Raw genomic sequence first — 21,189 nt, forward strand, 5'->3', positions numbered from 1 at the left:
ATTGGTAAAATCCCTTTGTTTAAGGTGCTTTCCATAAGGAGATATTGTATTCCCCAACTCCCATTGTTAATTAATGCTGGAAGTGCCAGGTACTTATGCAGCAACCAAATGGCCACAGGTGCCCTCCTGAATTCAACTGCATTGGCGTCCATAGGATGGTAATACAGTAAAATACTGAGGTGGGGCATTACTGGGGGCACTGGGCGGACATGCTTAGTACTAATACTGGAGGCATTATAGGGCATTACTGGGAGCATTATTATAACTAGAGAGTCGCAATAGTGGGTTAGTATTGGTGGAAGAACTATAGGGGGCATTATTATTATTGTTGTTAAGGGCGCTATAGGGGGTGCTATAGAGGCCATTATTAATACTGGAGCACAAGAGGGTGGCATTAATGCTGCATTAGTATTACTGGGGGAACAACAGAGAGTATTAATAATGCCAGAGGTGCTATAGGGCCGTTATTAATACAATGGGGCACTATAAAGGCATTATTATTACTAAGGACATTAAAGGAGGAATTATTACTAGTTGCACTATATGGGGCATTATTATTACTTATGGCAGTATACGGGCATTATTTATGAGGAGGGTCCTATAGGGGAATTATTATTACTGGGGGGATATTAGGGAGTGCCATAGGAGGTATTATGTGCTGCTGGTGCTGTATTTTGTGCTGTACTGTTGTATTTGGTTCTGCTGCAGCAGTATTTTGTGCTGCGCTATAGTAATTGGCATTTATACTCATATTGTGCGACAGATCATGTGACAATTCGATTGCACACAGAGGGATTTTATTCAACTACTGTATTTTTTGGATGATAAGACACACCTCAGGTTAAAGAGGACCTTTCACTAGTTTAAAAACTAAAAACTAACTATATCAGTGGGCAGAGCGGCGCCCAGGGGTCCCCCTGCACTTACTAGTATGTCTGGGCGCCGCTCCGTTCTCCCGGTATAGGCTCCGGTGTGTGCAGCTCCCTCTTTTGTACGGGGCAGAGTTTTTATATTAGGGTTGTCCCTTGCTGCAGCGCTGGCCAATCGTAGCGCACAGCTCATAGCCTGGGACTCCCACGCTATGAGCTGTGCGCTACGATTGGCCAGCGCTGCAGCAAGGGACAACCCTAATACAAAAACTCTGCCCCGTACAAAAGAGGGAGCTGCACACACCGGAGCCTATACTGGGCGAACGGAGCGGCGCCCAGACATACTAGCAAGTGCAGGGTGTTGTGCCTTTTCATAGGTAAATGCATTGATATCCAATTCATTCTAGTCAAGATGGATGTTCATTGCCTTTAAGAGCCATGCTCAACTATAGTTGCAATTTTGTATGTCTTGAGTAGGCCAAATTAAGGTCACACAAAGGTTTATACTCTTCAGTGTTATCCTTCTCATGAATAGACCAGTTTTGGAATGAAGCCTCCTTGTTTACTTTTAAATTTATGACGGGAGATAAAGATGAGCTCTATGTAGCTGGTAATAATTACCTATACAATTAGGCATTTATTAATGAAGCAAAATATATAATATGAATGTATTCATTTATTGAGCCTTAGTTAGTCCTTAGCATAAGACAATCAGTAGGACATATATATATATATATATATATATTTGTTTATATTATATTGTTATATGTTACGAAGACAACATATATCCAGTATATTGTATATATTTCTCATTAGAAGAGTATCTGCCTCTAAAAGAGTGTCTGTAAAGATGTCTATTTTGTAACCATTAATCACATCTTTGGTATGGCAGAGGAGGTACTGATATCTCTGTGAGAAAACAAAGCCATTCAAGTTATTTACGATCCATAAATTAACAGTGTGAGAAACATTTAGAGAGACGCCTAGAGGTCTGTCTCTAATTGCTACAAGTGTCAGAATTAATCCCTATAGCTTTGAATTAAAGCTTCTAAGGTCAAAATGTATATTCAGACTTACATAAGTTAACCCTTTATACTATGATGCAAATAGCTTATACAGTAGTGCTACCTAGGTATCAGTAGGTGACATTACAACAGTAGCAAAAGTGCATTCTGGGTAAGGTTATGATGTCACATCTTTTATCAATGGTCACGCCCATCCGACAATGATTGGAAAGTTCCAAACTAGGAAGGTGTGTCTAACTGATAAGTTTGTGATCATAAGCCATACACAGGAGGTAGAGAGGAGGAGAAAGGGAGAAAGGAAGGAGAAAGAGGAGAGAGGAGGAAGAGAAGTTGAACTCTCTAGAGGGGTTTATCAAGATGAAAGCCATGGTGAGATGCGCTATGATGGACCACCCAGCTTTCCTAGGAGCAGAAGTGAGATTCCTACTAGGACTTGGTAAGAGACACAGAAAATGATATTTCATTTTATTAAGACTAATTTGATAGTGTGGGTGAAATTATACCATCTAGATTGGCGAATAAATAAATAATTAAATTAATTAATAATCTCCATATTGAGATGTAGTCTTAGGATATTGTGAGGCTTCATTCTACCTGCAGAAGAATCTAGACTCATAATCTAGCAAAGCATTAAATAATTGCTTATATATATATATTGATAGAACATTCTTTGCCAAGCTAAGTGATGGATTCCCACAGGAAAGACTTGTTTCAAGTCCTTCCCGTTTAAGATCCTAGATCCCTGTTATTTGTCTTAATAGTCTTACCAAAGTTATATATGTGAAAATAGTCCAGGATGGGGCGGAAGGATACAGTTCTCTCTTCTAAGTTATATCCTTGAATGGATTTGCCCATCTTGAAGTCATGTGATGTGTAGTTGGTTAGGGGGGGCAGAATGTATTTAGCATTCTATATTGATGTCTAGGATTAGACATGCCCATCTTGATATCATGAGGTTTTCTCTGAACAGAAATAATGTATATAACTTATGTTCATATTTTGATATCCTAACCTAATAATAGCTTGGTTATAATGTGACAAGTTATTTCCACTCACATGTATTGTTAAGCTTGTAATGCTTTATATTAACGCTATATATATTCATTTGCATGTATCATTGTGTTTATTTACTTATATATGTTTATAATCTTGTAACCAATAAATCTGCATATTTTTATAATACCTGCGTATTATTGTATAATGCAGAACTACATTTTATCATTAACATCATCTCACGTCAAAAAGAACTTATTTATCTGAGGAAATCGTCGGACTCAGATGTGAATTGTATCAATTAGGTTGTCTACAATTCACCAGGTCATGATTTTAAGAATTTATGACAAATTTTATAAATTAAATTTTTTTATGGTTAATTATTTTTATGACCATAATTAATAATTCCTAATTGAATTATTACCCCCCGACAAGGGGGACCCCTGGGCGCCGCTCTGCCCACTGATATAGTTAGTTTTTAGTTTTTAAACTAATGAAAGGTCCTCTTTAAGACAGCAGAAAATATTTTCTACTTATTAAAACTTCTCTCGTGGTTCAATGAAGTTAAGGGGTCAATGTCAATAACTTTAGGGTATAGCTTAAGGTATTTAAAAGGGTTGTCCAGGTTCAGAGCTGAACCCGGACATACCGCCATTTCACCCAGGCAGCCCCCCTGACTTGAGCATCGGAGAAGTTCATGCTCCAATGTTCTCCTTTGCCCTGCACTAAATCGCGCACGGCAAAGGCATTTTCAAGAGTTCCGGTGACGAATCGGCTGCTCCATGGGGCTGCCAGGAAACTCGGTGATGTCACCATCACCGATGGGCGGGCTTTAACACTGCCCTAGCCAGTAAAACGCCCCCTCCCCTTGGCAGTCTGTTGTTATAAACAAAAGAGCCCGTGCCCTGTGCGATCTAGTGCAGGGCAAGGGAGCGCATCGGAGCATGAGATGCTCCGATGCTAGCATCAGGGGGACTACCTGGGTGAAAATATGGGTACGTCCGGGTTCAGCCAAATAATGTGTCTACTGTCATTTGCTTTTCCGATATTGCTCTGTAGTGTCCTGACATGTTTGTTCTACTCTAATATTACTTTGAAGTATTTTTTTGCTGTTTCCATGATCATGTAATTACACAAATACACATGCACAGCTCTGCAGTATGCACATTTTACACACACACACAACTCCGCAGTACTCACAATATACAAACACACACAGCTCTGCAGTAGGCACATTATATACACACACTGCATGCACAGTATATACACACATACAACTCTTCTCTACGCACAGCACATATACACAGCCAATTCTCCCACATACACATTATAAATAGAGATGAGCGAATTTCATATTTTGAAATTTGTTCACGCTTCTTCTGGTGGTATGCATTCCATCATAGAATTGCGTTATGGTCCGTGGTAAGGGCACCCATAACGCAATTCCGATTTTACCACCAAATGGAGCGTGAGCGAATTTCATAACATAAAATTCGCTCATCTCTAATTATAAACAACACAAACACAGCACTGCTGCATGCACAAGGGATCAAGTGATACACATATACAGCTCTGCTGCACGCACAGCACCGCTACACACCTTTAAATGAAAAAAAAAAAAAACACATTTCTATACACCAGCATCCACTATACGCTCTTCCTGGTCTTTCTACTTCCACTTGTAACATCATCGAGCTCCTCAAGTTGCAATTAGTGAGAGCTTTCATCTCTTTTTCTGCTGCATGGAGAGGGCTGTGTTTCTAAGGCTACTTTCATATCTGCGGTTTTATATTCCGGTTTTGAGATCCGGCAGAGGATCTCAAAACCAGAGCAAAACGCTTCAGTTTTGTAACCATGCATTCTGAATTGAGAAAAATCCATTCAGGATGCATCAGTTCCAGTTTGTGCGGTTTTGTGTCTGGTCTGCGAAATGGAACAAAACGGATCTGGCAGCAAAAAAAAAGTAAGTCAGTGGTTTTGTTCCATTGTGGTCCGTTTGTGGTTTGTTCCATTTCGATTTAATACATCCGCATCCTAACGGAACAGATACATCCTGGTGCATTAACCCCTTCCCGGCCAGCGCCATAATAGTACAGCCCTGCGGGAAGTGACTTCCCGACCAGTGCCGTAGTACTACGGCACTCTGATCGGGCGGGTGCAGGAGCACAAATTGGGGTGCTTTTTCTCCTGTTACCCCTTGTGAAAATGAAAAATTTGGGGCTAAAGCAACATTTTATTGGAAGAAATGAAACTCTTCATTTTCACAGCCAAGTGTTTTCAAATTCCGTAAAACGCTTAGGGGGTCCCCCCTTATATGTTCTTTGAAGGGTGTAGTTTCCAAAATGGGGTCACTTTTTGAGGGTTTCCACTGTAGGGGGTACGTCAGGGTCTCTTCAAATACAAAATGGTGCTCCTTTCCTTCTGACCACTGCCACATGCCCTAACAGTAGTTTACTACCACATATGGGGTATTTCTGTAAACTGCAGAATAAGAGTAAGGGCTCATGCACACAAACGTATTTTGTTTCCATGTCTGTTCTGTTTTGTTTATTTTGCGGACCATATACGGATCCATTCGGGGTCCGCAAAAAAACAGAAGTCCGTATGCATTCCGTTTCCCTATGTCCGTTTATTGTCCGCATTACGAACAAGGATAGTACTGTTCTATTAGGGGCCAGCTGTTCCGTTCCGCAAAATACGGAATGCACACGGACGTCATCCGTAGTTTTTGCGGATCCGTTTTTTACAGAACGCAAAATACATACGGTCGTGTGCATGAGCCCTAATATATATCGATGTTTAGTTTGCTGTTGACCCTTGCTGTGTTGCATGAAAAAATTGATTAACATGAAAAATCGGCATAAAAAATGAAATTTCACCTCCATTTTCCTTTAATTCTTGTGAAACCCTAAAGTTTTGAATAATTTGAGGGGTGTATTTCATAAAATGGGGTCATTTATGGGTGGTTTCCATTATGTAAGCCTCTCAAAATCACTTTATATCTGAATTGGTGCTTAAAAAAATTATTTGGGAAATTTTGGTGAAAATTTGACAAATTGCTTCTAAACTTCTAAGCCTTCTAAGGTTCTAAAAAAAAAAAAAATAATGACATTTATAAAATGTAGCCAACATAAAGCAGACATATGGGGAATGATGGCCTATAACTATTTTATGAGGCATTACTATCTGTCTTAAAAGTAGAGAAATTCAAATATAGAAAATTGTGAATGTTTCAAAATTTTTGGTAAATTTGGGATTTTTTTTTATGAATAAAGGAAAAAGATATTGACACAAATTTACCACTCGTGAAGAACAATATGTCACGAGAAAACAGTCTCAGAATGGCTTGGATAAGTAAAAGTGTTCCAAAGTTATTATCACATAAAGTGACACATCAGATTTGCAAAAAATGGCCTGGGCATGAAGGTGAAAACTGGCCCGGGGTAGAAAGGGTTAAATCAAAGAGAACGGTTTTGCTCCAGTTTTGAGATCCTCTGCTGGATCTCCAAACCGGAAAACAAAACCACATATGTGAAAGTAGCCTCTCCACTAGTCCTCTCTGCCTGCAGTGATCACACAGATCAGTGCTCGGCAAGGACAGTGAGAAGTGTGCGGATGCTATATGAGTGCTCTGCCGGATCACTACGGAATCAGGCAGAGGGTCTAGCACTGCTGGATTACTCTACTACTATTACTGCAGACTGTAAAATGTAGGCTCTTTTTAGCAGTATTTTTTCTTCTTTAATGTTGCATTTTATAATCCAGTAAGTATGTATTTTTGGATTTTAATTGGTTGGATCAGACCTTATTTGCTGTTGAAAACAAGGATAAGGTATGGCTGTAAGGGATATATCAAAGGATATGCACCTCCATGTGTAATGTAGGGATCGACTGATTATCGGTTTTACCGATATTATCGGCCGATATTCAGGATTTTGAAAGTTATCGGTATCAGCATCTATTTTGCCGATATTCCGATAACGAATCGGGAACACGGATCGCGCTGCTGTCAGTGCGATCGTTGTTCCCTTAGCAGCACAGGGGAGAAGGATGCAGTGTCTCCCTCCCCCTGTGCCGCTGCCACCAATGAGAGGAGGGAGGACAAGAGGAGGGGAGGGTCTGTGGCCACTGCGCCACCAATGAAGATAACTCTCTCATTAATTCATATACAGGAGGCGGGAGCTGGCTGCAGAATCACATAGCTGGCTCCCAACCTCTATGACAAGCAGCTGCGATCTGCGGTAGTTAACCACTCAGGTGCCGAACCTGAGGGGTTAACTCCCGCGGATCGCAGCTACTGCTCATGGAGGTCGGGAGCCGGCTATGTGATTCTGCAGCCAGCTCCCGCCTCCTCTATATGAATTAATGAGAGAGTTATCTTCATTGGTGGCGCAGTGCGCCCCCCCCCCGACCCCAGTATTAAAAACATTGGTGACGCAGTCCGCCCCCCCCCACCCACCCCTCTCCCCTCCTCCTTAGTGGCAGCTGCCATCGGAGACCCAACAGTGTAAGCCTGGGGCTCCGATCGGTTACCAGGGCAGCCAGGACGTTATTGAAGCCCTGGCTGCCATGGAAACATCCCTGATGCTGTGTGCACAAAGCACAGAGCAGCAGGGACATTGTGAGGTCCTATTCACCCTGATAGAGCTCTATCAGGGTGAATAGGACAAGGGTTCTAGTCCCTAAGAGGGCAAAAAGTTAGTAAAAAAAAGATTTATAAAAATAAAAACTTACACGTTAACAATAAACATATTCATTTTCTGCATATTTGTGTAGGAATTATCGGAATACAGATAATCGGTATGGGTATCGGCTCTAAAAAAATCTATATCGGTCGATCCCTAGTGTAATGTATTAAAAACTGCACATGCATATATAAAGAATTGTTGATTCAAAAAGAATGGTGCAAAAATATAGCCTCAGTATAACTGAAAGAACATAACAAATTTATTAACATGAAAAGACACACCATCTATACAGATTTTTGCTATAAACTACAAGTGTTCGATGTGCGCACAATTGGTGACACGGCAGATGTCTAGGTTGCAGTCCAGTTCTGTCCAGACGTTTACTAGCATATCCTCGGATGTGGACTCCACTTTTTCAAGTTGTCTCAGGTCGTTCAGACCCTGTCTACGCAGGGGCGGGGAGGTTGTCAGATACACTTGATGTAGCTCCACAGAAAGAAGTTACAGGGTGATCTGGTGTTTATGGAGGCCAGCACAACATTGGTGAATTGTTTATTCCAGCATTGTTGATACAAGATTTCAGTAGAGTTTCATTCAGGCATCAGCGAACATTCAACTGGAAATAAGGAGGAGCAATCTCACTGATACACTACTGTAAATGACAATGGTTGTGGAACCAGTTTAGCTTTGGGCTATTCCTGAGGGCATTATCCTAGTGGTCCTCTGGTTTTCACCCTTTAATCCCTATATAAGTATCTGGCTTTGGCTGCAGGGGAACACCAGGCCGCTACCTCTTGAAATAGTCCTGGTATACTGTAGTTAGCATATGATCCATGGGGGTCAGAGACACCAGTGCAAGTCACCAAGGGGATCAGGTAATACTCATAGTCAAGAAGCAAGCTGAGGTCAGGGCAGGCAGAGTCTTTGCGCATCCGTGAAACAAGTCCGAGATCTGGGCAGGCAGCCAATATCGTAAATAGGCAGCAGTCAGGACAGGCAGCAGAAGGTTAGAATCGGTAAACAGGGAGAGTTTGGTATACGGGCAGTCAGAATAAACACAACTTAACTAGGACTAGTAAACTAGGCAACCTAAAGTTCAGAAACCTTCTTCTTGGGAAAGATGCCTTACATAGACATACTGTAGTGTCACAGGAGACAACAGGGGTTTTAGTTGCCGGTCTTAATAACCCCTAGATCTGGCGGTGGGTCCGCCAAAGTTATGAACAGGCAAGGCCTCTACATAACTTTGGCGCATCCAGTGCCGGTCTAAATGTAAGCCATCTTCCTAGCTGTCTTACATTTAGACCATTTTCTACACCTAAAATGAATTCTTTTTTAGACCTGGCGTGAGCACAGAAAAGTCACAGATTGCGACGCAACTAACCATTGCATCGCAATCTGAGCCTGAAATACGCCTAATATAGACGTATTTCACTATAATAAATAATCCCCACCGTTTTTGCAATTTACAACATGCAAAAATCTTTTTCCTGATACAATGTCACCATCTTAAACCTGCCCTCTTGTTTACGGGTTTGAACTAACCTATACACAAAGAGGCGCATTCATGAAAACTGTCTACAATAAAATGTACTTTGTTGCCCATAGCAATCAATCACAGCACACTTTTCATTTCTCAAGTGCAGAATTTGTTTACTTTAAATACAGGCCTTTACCTTTGCACCAACCCTTTTGAATCACCCTGTATATAGCGTGTGCTGCAGGGCTGTGTGTATAATGTGTGTGTTGCAGAGCTGTGTGTATATATATATATATATATATATATATATAAAGGGAAAAAATGACAGCACCAATTCACAACAAATACGACGGGTGCTATGTCCTAGGGTATAACTTCTTACCCAAAAAATGTAGAAGGAAATGGACAGCACTTCCAATAGAAAATCGTAATTTAATTGACCCAAGTGGGACAGTGAGGCAACGTTTCGGCTCGGACAGCGGAGCCTTGCTCAAGCATAAAACACAAGTGCATTACAGAGTATAAATAGACAGACATGATTGGGGGTGGAGCAATCAATAAACATGATAATTACAATACAATTATAATAAAATAGTAAGTGCAATATAGAGTGACATGATACAGTGCATGGCGGTAATCATAAAAAGCATAATTGCATGTGAAATACAAAAAAATTATGATAATATAGTGCAAAAAAAGGTAAAATACATAAATGACACCAATATATATCAGCTGCTATGTGTCATAATAATTAGATTAAAATATGAGCAGGTGGGGCAAAGGATAAGATCAGGAACATACCCATCGGGTACATCGTAAGTCCACATGCGGTCAATGGCCAAACTTGGCGTGTAACAACTAGCAGTGCGCAAGCGCCAGGTTGCTTCTCGAATGTATGATCTCATGCCACAGCCGGGGTGGGCGTATCGTACGTCTCCCCCCCCAATTCAGACGCAGCAAGACAGGAAGCTGATACCAATGTTCCAATGCGCATGCCATATTGGATGTTGGCAAAGTTGCCCTAAGTTGTAATACTATTATAGTAGCGGCTGGCAGGAAGCAAATAGAGGAAGGGGAAACTCCTTGTCAAAGGGGTACACCATCCTGATAGTTGGGCATGCAGTATGAGCCCGACTGGCACCATCGTGCCGATCGCGCAACTAAGCACCGCCCCATACACACCTCCTACCACAGCCAAAAGCAGGGTTCTCCTGACAACTCTGGGATACAGTGTAAAAAAGTATATATCAAGGCTCAACCTGGACAATGGCACAGATGATAATAGCACAATTATATTTAACGAGCATAGGATTACGATGTTATTCCGTAGAGTATGTTCGTGTCTTCTCCATATTACTCCACATCATTCATCCAAAATTCTATGAGAAAAAGACAATAGAAATCATAAGTAAAAACTTATACAATCACTTATGTTCAACAACAATCACCACTACAGGATGTAAGACAAAACATAAAAGCAAAAGGCATTGTGAGGCAAACCAATCCTTTAAGAATATACCCCTGGATTGTAATCAATATTCAGACCATTAGGTCTCAAGGTGCTCAATGTATGTATCCAGAACAGCTCCTTCTTTTTTAACCATCGATCCACCATTAGGAAGAAACGCCAGGATTTGCCCATTCCCAAACACTTTGTAGAGTTAAATCATTCAGAGAGAGAATTAAAATGTTGGATCATTGATCACATTCCTTTACCTAGACGACGAGGTAACAGAATTTTGTTATTAAAAAAGAAGGAGCTGTTCTGGATACATACATTGAACACCTTGAGACCTAATGCTCTGAATATTGATTACAATCCAGGGGTATATTCTTAAAGGATTGGTTTGCCTCACAATGCCTTTTGCTTTTATGTTTTGTCTTACATCCTGTAGTGGTGATTGTTGTTGAACATAAGTGATTGTATAAGTTTTTACTTATGATTTCTATTGTCTTTTTCTCATAGAATTTTGGATGAATGATGTGGAGTAATATGGAGAAGACACGAACATACTCTACGGAATAACATCGTAATCCTATGCTCGTTAAATATAATTGTGCTATTATCATCTGTGCCATTGTCCAGGTTGAGCCTTGATATATACTTTTTTACACTGTATCCCAGAGTTGTCAGGAGAACCCTGCTTTTGGCTGTGGTAGGAGGTGTGTATGGGGCGGTGCTTAGTTGCGCGATCGGCACGATGGTGCCAGTCGGGCTCATACTGCATGCCCAACTATCAGGATGGTGTACCCCTTTGACAAGGAGTTTCCCCTTCCTCTATTTGCTTCCTGCCAGCCGCTACTATAATAGTATTACAACTTAGGGCAACTTTGCCAACATCCAATATGGCATGCGCATTGGAACATTGGTATCAGCTTCCTGTCTTGCTGCGTCTGAATTGGGGGGGGAGACGTACGATACGCCCACCCCGGCTGTGGCATGAGATCATACATTCGAGACGCAACCTGGCGCTTGCGCACTGATAGTTGTTACACGCCAAGTTTGGCCATTGACCGCATGTGGACTTACGATGTACCCGATGGGTATGTTCCTGATCTTATCCTTTGCCCCACCTGCTCATATTTTAATCTAATTATTATGACACATAGCAGCTGATATATATTGGTGTCATTTATGTATTTTACCTTTTTTTGCACTATATTATCATAATTTTTTTGTATTTCACATGCAATTATGCTTTTTATGATTACCGCCATGCACTGTATCATGTCACTCTATATTGCACTTACTATTTTATTATAATTGTATTGTAATTATCATGTTTATTGATTGCTCCACCCCCAATCATGTCTGTCTATTTATACTCTGTAATGCACTTGTGTTTTATGCTTGAGCAAGGCTCCGCTGTCCGAGCCGAAACGTTGCCTCACTGTCCCACTTGGGTCAATTAAATTACGATTTTCTATTGGAAGTGCTGTCCGTTTCCTTCTATATATATATATATATATAATGTGAGTGTTCTATGATGATTTGTTGCTTCATTCACTTGTAGGCTGCACACTTGATTAATGTAATTTTAAGTCTTGCTTACAGAAGCCTTGGCATAGAGTCAAGTGAAGTATGGGAGTGCACTAACAGGGCAGAGAGGGGGAGATGTGCCAAGTATAATATGAGCTAGCAGGCTTGCAGAAACATTGAACGTGACCAAACTGCAGCCCCACTCAATCCGTAACATAGCAGTCAATGACAACAATCTCCTGTTAGTCAATTAGGAGGTAGAGGTCTGCAGTACATACAGCTGGGCTTTGAAGGGAAAAGCTTTTCAAAGGCACTAAACATGATGATCTAAGGCTACTTTCACACTAGCGTTTTTACTGGATCCATCATGGATCAGCAAAAACGCTTCAGTTACTGATAATACAACCGTCTGCATCCGTTATGAATTGATCCGGTTGTATTATCTGTAACATGACCAAGACGGATCCGTCATGAACTCCATTGAAAGTCAATGGGGGACGATCCGTTTTCTATTGTGTCAGATTGTGTCAGAGAAAACGGATCCGTCCTCATTGACTTGCATTGTGGGTCATGCCGGATCCTGCGGTTTGCTCTCCGGTATGAGAACGGAACGGAATGCATTTTAGAGCATTCCGTTCTGTTCAGTTACGTTTTGTCCCAATTGACAATGAATGGGGACAAAACAGAAGCGTTCCCCCCCCCCCCCCCCCCCCCCGGTATTGAGACCCTATGATGGATCTCAATACCGGAAAATATTAAAGCTAGTGTAAAAGTAGCCTAAGGGTACTTTTACACTTGCGGCAGGGGATTCCGGCAGGCAGTTCCGGCAATCTGGACGCAAACGGATGCATTTGTGAGACGGATACGGATGCGGATCTGTTTTAAAAAATGCATTGCAATACTGGTATTTTTTTCACAGATTTAATGGTTTGTGCATGCGCGTACGGAAAGAAAGGATCCATTTTGCCGGATTCGGCATTAATGCATTTCAATGGAAATTAATGCCGGATGCAGCATTCTGGCAGTGTTCAGGATTTGTGGCCGGAGAGAAAACTGCAGCATGCTGCGGTATTTTCTCCGGCCAAATATCGTAAGAGCGACTAAACTGAAGACATCCTGATGCATCCTGAACGGATTGCTCTCCAATCAGAATGCATTAGGATAAAACTGATCAGTTCTTTTCCGGTATTGAGCCCCTAGGACGGAACTCAATACCGGAAAACAAAAACGCTAGTGTGAAAGTACCCTAAGAGCATTGTGAATTTTTGATTTTTCACGGGAGGTATGATTTAAAGCAGTAAAGAAATGATTAAGAATGAATAGACCTTGAATGATGTGGGTACATAAGACATTGTGCAGGACAAATCACACAGATTTTCTTTTCTCTAACAGGACATCCATCAGAAACTTGATCATTACCTAGGTTCAGGTTTCATATGGCATGAGACTACTTATATGGGCAGATCTATGAAAACTGTCTAAAAAAAAAAAATGACCCATAGCAACCAATCACAGTGCAAATTTCACTTTTTAAGTGCAGAATACATGGAATGGAGCGGCGGGGAGCAGGTGAGTATGGTTTTTTATTTGAATACAAAATGCTCCTGTGAGCATAAGGCTGGACGACCCCTTTAAAGGGGCTCTGCAGTTTTTTTAAACTGATGATCTATTCTCTGGATAGATCATCAGCATCTGACCGTCGGGGGTCCAACACCCGGGACCCCTGCCGATCAGCTGTTTGAGAAGGCAGCGGCGCTGGCAGTAGCACCGCGGCCTTATCGCTGTTTACCGCAGGCCCAGTGACGTCACAAATTATTTTGAAATTCACCTAAAATGAAGGTGCGCTTTGGAGAGGACCTTCCATGGGGAATCTGAAAAACAGCTCTCACAAAAAAAACACATAATTATTGAAATATACCGTAGTTGAAAAAAATATATATATATTTATACAGTGTGTGCAGTGGCCAGGTTTGAGGTGGCCCCAACACTACACTGGATCCCCTGGACACTGACGAGGCATCACCACATATTGCTGCTCTCTGGAGAGGATGATAAGGTTTGGTGCACCCAATGGAAATTAGTACAGAGAGTCAGGGTTTGCAATAAACCAATTTGTTTCTTTACTAGAGAAACTCATAGTATAAAAAAATTCCAGGTAATGTACTGAGCTGGCTTCTCCAGTCTCATTGGAGACCTGGCAGAAGAAGGTTCCATGCTGAGGAAATAAATGAGTTAGGCTACTTTCACACTGGGGTTTTGGCTTTCCGTTTGTGAGATCCGTTCAGGGATCTCACAAGAGTCCAAAACGAATCAGTTTTGCCCTAATGCACTCTGAATGGAAAAGAATCCGTTCAGAATGCATCAGTTTGCCTCCGTTCAGTCACCATTCCGCTTTGGAGGCGGACACCAGAACACTGCTTGCAGCGTTTTGCTGTCCGCCTGACAAAACTGAGTCAAACGGAGCCGTCCTGGCACACAATGTAAGTCAATGACAGATCCGCCCAAAACACCAGTGGGAAAGTAGCCTTAGCTGTTCCTTTCTGTATCAGAAGGCTAATACCCTGACCAAAAGGCTGGTGGCCCAGGGCCTGCAGCTCAATCGACAGGCATGGTATCAGCCACTTCTTCTGGTCACTCATTCAGTCTGTCAGAGTTTCTTCCACTAAACTCTAGTCCCTAGCTGCAGACCTCCAGGGACTGCTCTTCTTTTATACAATTTTCAACTGCTCCAAGGCCATTGTGAGAACTGAATGCTCTTTCATAAGTAGTTTTTAAATTAATACAACTTTTAAGTTACCACAGCTTTTATTAGTAATCTCTGCAGCCCTGCTTCCTTTGGTTACATCATCAAACTAGAGAAGCATAGCCTAAGGCCTCTTTCACACAACTGTGTGGCTTTTTCAGTGTTTTGCGGTCTGTTTTTCATGGATCTGTTGTTCTGTTTTTTGTTTCCGTTGTGTATCCGTTTCTGTTCAGTTTTTCTGTTCTGTTTGGCATATACAGTAATTACATAGAAAAAATTGGGCTGGGCATAAAATTTTCAATAGATGGTTGTGGCAAAACCAACCTCGCCACTGGGTTTTGGAGAGGACTGGCTGCTGGCCTCTTGCCCCTGGATTATGGGCCATATACTAACTTTTAAACCCCTGAACCTATTCAAGTGAATTTTGGATAGGTTTGTCCCAAAGGTATGCTGTTTAAATTGATGTAAGTTATATGTATGGCCAATGTAAACTCACAAAGTTGTAACAAGTTATAATAAGTGTAACTTGTCAGCTTGGGAGAAAAATGCTGGGTGTGTTTCTATTGTGCCATTGTCCCATTGTGTGTTTAAATGGTGATGTCTGTTCTGTTGTCCTCACATGTGTATTGGCGATCTCCCTTTGTCCTCAGAGATAATTGGATTGCTCTTCAGGTTGTCTGGACAGAGAGGAGGAAACCATGATGCATTGTGGGGATATGTTGTCCTATGTCACAGTCTTCATTCTGGTCCTCTGGGGGCGTGAACGATTGGTTGCTGTAGTTACATTGTATGTGTTGTTAATTACTGATTGGTTGTATTTCAAACCCCTGTGGGCAGTACTATGTTTGTGGTTTATGAATAAAAGAGGCTGTACGTGAAGTACAGTCAGACCACTGCTTGACCCTTAACACGGAGCCTTGTCTCGTTATTGGGGGGATTCACTGTATGCTGTTAGAAGACCGATTGCCAGGATTGTATGCTTTTCCTGTTCGTCTGCTAGCAGCTATTCGTGAGGTTCCAGTTTGGAGTGCTACTTTGTATCCAGTTCGGGAGGTTGGTGTCCTACAGTAGCTGTGCCTGTCCCTCAGAAAGGGGCTTATCGCCTAAACAGATTTTAACCCCTTGTCTGCGGAAACGGTCCGTTACAATGGTTCTCTCAGTGCACAGGCTGGAAAGTCCCAAAGTCTCTCAGTATTAGCTGATTGCGTATTAACCCTTTAACAGTGCAGTGCAAAAACATTGCAAATGAACAGGATATATTACAATAGACATATAAATGCAGTTCAACAACATAAAAGTATAAGTCTAAACAACAGCCTAAAGCTGAGTTCACACGAACGTGTGTGATCCGTGGCCGTATTGCGGGCCGCAATACACGGCCACAGTTCCGTGTGCATTCCGCATCACGGATGCGGACCCATTCACTTCAATGGGCACGCAAATCCGGAATTGCGGAATGACCGCACGGAACGGGACCCCTCAGAAGCACTACGGAGTGCTTCCGTGGGGTTGCGTCCCGTACTTCCGTTCCGCAAAAAGATAGAACATGTCCTTTAAAGTGAATGGGTCCGCGATCCGATGCGGCTGACCTACGGCCGGCGATCGTGCAATGCGGCCCGCAGCACGGGCACGGGCCTAAGGGTCCATTCACACGTCCGTAGTGTATTGCGGATCCGCAATACACCCGGCCGGCACCCCCATAGAACTGCGTATTCTTGTCCGCAATTGCGGACAAGAATAGGACATGTTCTATTTTTTTACGGAGCCGCAGACAGGAAATTCGGGGGCCACGATCCGGAAATGCGGATGTGGACAGCACACTGTGTGCTGTCCTCCTCCATTCCTGCCCCATAGAGAATGAATGGGTCCGCACCCGTTCCGGATAATTGCGGAACGGGTGCGGACACATTCTACGGATGTGTGAATGGACCCTTAGTCATAGTGCTCCCATCGTGCCCTATGTGGCTACAGTGTAAAACCATGATCTCTCACCAGTTATCGCAAGATCTTGTGGCTCTGACAAAAAGACCTGTAGCAGTTATCTGTTTTTTAAATTGATTGCTAGGGTGCTGCCACACGTACAGGCCACACCGTATGGTAACTGCATGGACAAGAAAGGGACACAATGAAGCCAAAGGCAGCAGGGCTGCACAGATTACTAATTAAGGCTGTGGTTTTTAAAAACGACTTCTGAAAGAATCTGCATTTCTCACAATGGCAGTGTCTCTGCACCTTTCTCAGTTATGTACAGTATTACTGCTTACACTGCTCTTCTTTATGCTAAAACCAGCTGGAATACCTGAGTATTATGTCCAATGTGCTTTCTAAATTTAATAGTTTTGCTGGAAGTATGTGAACTCTCAAGGGGAAGCAGCGGCCTACATTTAAGCAAATCAATTATCGGTATATCTTGTAAAACCTGGCATCATACTAGTCCATCCCATTAATCATTGGTTAGTAAGTTAGATCCTCTAAGCCATTAGTTCCTAACGTGAAGAGGGAACGTATCCTGTACGGTAGATGTGGGTTATCAGCAGGGGCGTTTCATTGCTGCATCTAGGTCAGGTGAGTGAGACATGGCTCTGTCATACTACCATAGGATCCTGCCTCCTGAAACAGGGAATCAATAGCTTGAAACAATCCTAGAATCCATAAGGACTGACAGGCCTAAAGTGAATAGACATTTGTAACGTGTGCATTTTAAAAGGGGTTGTCCGGGTTCAGAGCTGAACCCGGACATACCTCCATTTTCACCCAGGCAGCCCCCCTAACTTGAGCAACAGTTCATGCTCCGATGCTCTCCTTTGCACTAAATCGCGCAGGGCTAAGGCATTTTCCGGAGTTCTGGTGACATACCGGGGCTCTCCATGGGGCTGCCAGGAAGCCCGGTAATGTCACCGCCACTGATGGGTGGGCTTTAGCGCTGCCCTAGCCTGTAAAACGGCTAGGGCAGTGCTAAAGCACGCCCATCAGAGCCGGTGACATCACTGAACACACTGCCGTGTGTTGTTGTAAACAAAATAGCCCGGGCCCTGTGCGATCTAGCGCAGGGCAAGGGAGCGCATTGGACCATGAGATGCTCTGATGCTAACATCAGGGAGGCTGCCTGGGTGAAAATATGGGTATGTACGGGTTCAGCACTGAACCCAGACAACCCCTTGAAGTTTCAGAAAAATGGTAGCCAGATGGACCTTTGTGTGCTGTGTCAGAAAACAGCATAAGGCCTCATGCACACGACCATTGTTGTGTTCCGTTCCGCAAAATGGGGTTCCGTTGTTCCGTGATCTGTTTCTGTTTCCGTGTGTCTTCCTTTATTTTTGGAGGATCACCAGACATAAAGGAATGTAAAAAAAAGTCTAAGACAGGTTTGCCATGCAAATGATAGGAATAAAACGGACGCGGACGCGGATGACAATCTTGTGTGCCTCCGCATTTTTTAGCGGTCCCATTGACTTGAATGGGTCCGCGAACCATTTTCCGCAGAAATAATAGGACAGATTATATTTTTTTGATGGACTGGAACCACGGATCACGAACGGGGATGTTAAACGGTGAACTATCCGCATTTTCAACGGCTCCATAGAAATGAATGGGTCCACACATGAAACGCTAAAATCGGCGGAACGGACGCGGAAGCAAACAACGGTCGTGTGCATGAGGCGTTATACTGTCATAGATATGAACATTGGTGAGAATACTGACAAATGAAGCATTCTTGTATTTTCTACTATAGAAAACAAAATGACAAAAGTCTAGATGTATAAGAAACAAGTTCCTAACACATGCAATGTATACGCACACAACAGAGTAGTTTATGCAAATTCTATGTGCAGATTTTCGTACGGTTTTTGCTACGTTTCTGCAACAAAATCCACATGAGCTATTCCTCATGCACACGTATGTATTTTGCGGATGTAAATGCGGATGCGGACAGAACATTCCAGCCCCATTGAAAATGAATGGGTCCACACCTATTCCGCAAAATTGCGGAACAGATGCGGACCCATTTTGCGGACGTGTGACGGGACCCTTAGGCTGCTTTCACACAGTCATTGCTTATTCAGTGTTTGGTCAGTGATTTCCATCAGTGATTCTAAGTCAAAACCAGGTGTGGATCAAAAACATAGAACATGGGCAGATCTTTCCCTTATACCTTATGTCTGTGGAGGCTCCACTCCTGGTTGTGGCTCACAATCCCCGATGGAAATCACTGACCAAAACATTGAGTGTGGGAAAGCGACCTTACTTGGGACTAGGGATCGACCGATATTGATTTTTTAGGGCCGATACCGATAATTTGTGAACTTTCAGGCCGATAGCCGATAATTTATACCGATATTATGGGAATTTTCATTTTTGAGAAAAAAAAAATTCCTACACAAATCTGCTGAAAATTAATATGTTTATTGTTAATGTGTATTTTTTTGTTTATTGTTAATGTGTATTTTTTTTTATAAATCTTTTTCATTTATACTTAATATTTTTGTGTTTTTTTTTTTACTAACTTTTAGCCCCCTTAGGGACTAGAACCCTTGTCCTATTCCCCCTGATAGATCTCTATCAGGGTGACTAGGATCTCACACTGTCCCTGCTGCTCTGTGCTTTGTGCACACAGCAGCATGGAGCTGACTATGGCAGCCAGTGCTTCAATAGCGTCCTGGCTGCCATGGTAACCGATCGGAGCCCCAGGCTTACACAGCTGGGGCTACGATCGGAGGGGAGAGGGGATCCTGTGGCCACTGCCACCAATGAGTAATACTGGGTGGGGGGGGGGGGCGCACTGTGCCACCAATGTTTTTACTATTGGCCGGGATTGGGGTGGGGGGCGCACTGCGCCACCAATGATTAATACTGGGGGGCTTGGGGGGGGGGGGGTGCACTGCGCCACCAATGAAGAGGAATCTCTCAATCATTCATATACAGGAGGCGGGAGCTGGCTGCAGAATCACATAGCCGGCTCCCGACCTCTATGAGCGGTAGCTGCGATCCGCGGCACCTGAGGAGTTAACTACCGCGGACCGCAGCTGCCGTTCATAGAGGTCGGGAGCCGGCTATGTGATTCTGCAGCCAGCTCCCGCCTCCTGTATATGAATGAATGAAAGGCTTATCTTCATTGGTGGCGCGGCGGCCACAGCCCCTCCCCTCCTCTTGTCTTCTCTTCTGTCATTGGCGGCAGCGGCAGTACAGGGGGAGGAGACACTGCTTCCTTCTGCCCTGTGCTGTGCTGCGGAGGGAACACAGAGAGCGCTGAGAGCAGCGCGTTCTGTGTTCCCCATACGTTATCGGTATATCGGCAAAATAGATGCCGATACCGATAACGTTCAAAATCCTCAATATCGGCCGATAATATCGGCCAAACCGATAATCGGTCGATCCCTACTTGGGACCAGTAATTTTCCTGTGCTGCTCAGGAGTCCCTGCCCTGTTCTCTAGGAGTCCAGTGCTTTTATTCTGTCTGATTCAATATATGGAATCAGTGCAATAACAATACTATAGCATTCTAACACAGCTGGGAGATACCCCTGTGTATTTAACTTTCAGATTGTCACTTCCGGGTCTTGAACACAGGATCTTCTGTATGGGACAAAAGCTCTAAGCAGTGAGCCCCAGAGCCCACTGTTTTTAATAGAAGGATTTTCTCTGATTAAAAACCTCAATTGCTTTTTTCGTATGCATAATATAATGGCATCTGCAGATTTGGTATTTTGGGTAATTGCCTATTCCCTTTGGGCTTGTACCTATCGTTTGTAAAGGTCTTTCATTATTACCAGTGCTGCCATTTTTTGATATATATATATATATATATATATACACTCACCTAAAGAATTATTAGGAACACCTGTTCTATTATTCATTAATGCAATTATCTAGTCAACCAATCACATGGCAGTTGCTTCAATGCATTTAGGAATGTGGTCCTGGTCAAGACAATCTCCTGAACTCCAAACTGAATGTCAGAATGGGAAAGAAAGGTGATTTAAGCAATTTTGAGCGTGGCATGGTTGTTGGTGCCAGATGGGCCGGTCTCAGTATTTCACAATCTGCTCAGTTACTGGGATTTTCACGCACAACCATTTCTAGGGTTTACAAAGAATGGTGTGAAAAGGGAAAAACATCCAGTATGGGGCAGTCCTGTGGGCAAAAATGCCTTGTGGATGCTAGAGGTCAGAGGAGAATGGGCCGACTGATTCAAGCTGATAGAAGAGCAACGTTGACTGAAATAACCACTCGTTACAACCGAGGTATGCAGCAAAACATTTGTGAAGCCACAACACGCACAACCTTGAGGCGGATGGGCTACAACAGCAGAACACCCCACCGGGTACCACTCATCTCCACTACAAATAGGAAAAAGAGGCTACAATTTGCATGAGCTCACCAAAATTGGACTGTTGAAGACTGGAAAAATGT

The 21,189-nt window shown here is 42.9% G+C and overlaps 1 protein-coding gene across 2 annotated transcripts in view; it reads right to left on the reverse strand.

Annotated features, from left to right (window-relative positions):
* The window catches only part of GPRIN3 (GPRIN family member 3), a 204,259-nt gene that overhangs the window by 120,434 nt on the left and 62,636 nt on the right, over nt 1-21,189 (reverse strand). The window lies entirely within an intron of this gene.

This window comes from Bufo bufo, chromosome 2 (genome assembly GCF_905171765.1).
Source record: "Bufo bufo chromosome 2, aBufBuf1.1, whole genome shotgun sequence".
NCBI classification, from domain to species: domain Eukaryota; kingdom Metazoa; phylum Chordata; class Amphibia; order Anura; family Bufonidae; genus Bufo; species Bufo bufo.